This window comes from Meles meles, chromosome 7 (genome assembly GCF_922984935.1).
Source record: "Meles meles chromosome 7, mMelMel3.1 paternal haplotype, whole genome shotgun sequence".
In the NCBI taxonomy this organism is placed as follows: domain Eukaryota; kingdom Metazoa; phylum Chordata; class Mammalia; order Carnivora; family Mustelidae; genus Meles; species Meles meles.
The window spans coordinates 93,517,501-93,518,085 of record NC_060072.1 but is presented as its reverse complement, the minus strand read 5'-3'; positions in this window follow the sequence as shown (position 1 = coordinate 93,518,085).

The window sequence follows — 585 nt, the reverse complement described above, 5'->3', positions numbered from 1 at the left end:
CTTCTGTCTACATTTTGATACAACTAAAATGTATTTCTAGGACTGGCAAGGGCATTGATGATAATTTTTGAAAAGAGTCTGACATATCATTGGAGTTCAAAAAAGCAGTTACTTTAAAAATTATGTCAGTGGAAATTATTTATTTATTTAAAATGTTTTTTAAAAACTTTTATTTATTTATTTGACAAGAGAAAGAGCACAGCAGGGAGAGTGGCAGGCAGAGGGAGAGGGAGAAGCACGCCCCCATGGAGCAAGGAGCCTTATGCAGGGTTCCATCCCAGGACCCTGGGATCATGACCTCAGCTGAATGCAGATGCTTAACAGACTGAGCCACCCAGGTGCACTGCTGGTAGAAGTAATTTAATTTAATTTTTAAATTAACATATAATGTATCATTTGTTTTTGGGGTACAGGTCCCCTGTACACAATGTGTACACAATGTACACAATTCACAGCACTCACTATAGCACATACCCTCCCCAGTGTCCATCAACCAGACACCCTATCACTCCCAACCCCTCCAGCAGCCCTCAGTTTGTTTTCTGAGATTAAGAGTCTCTTATGGCTTGTCTCTCTTCCCAGTCT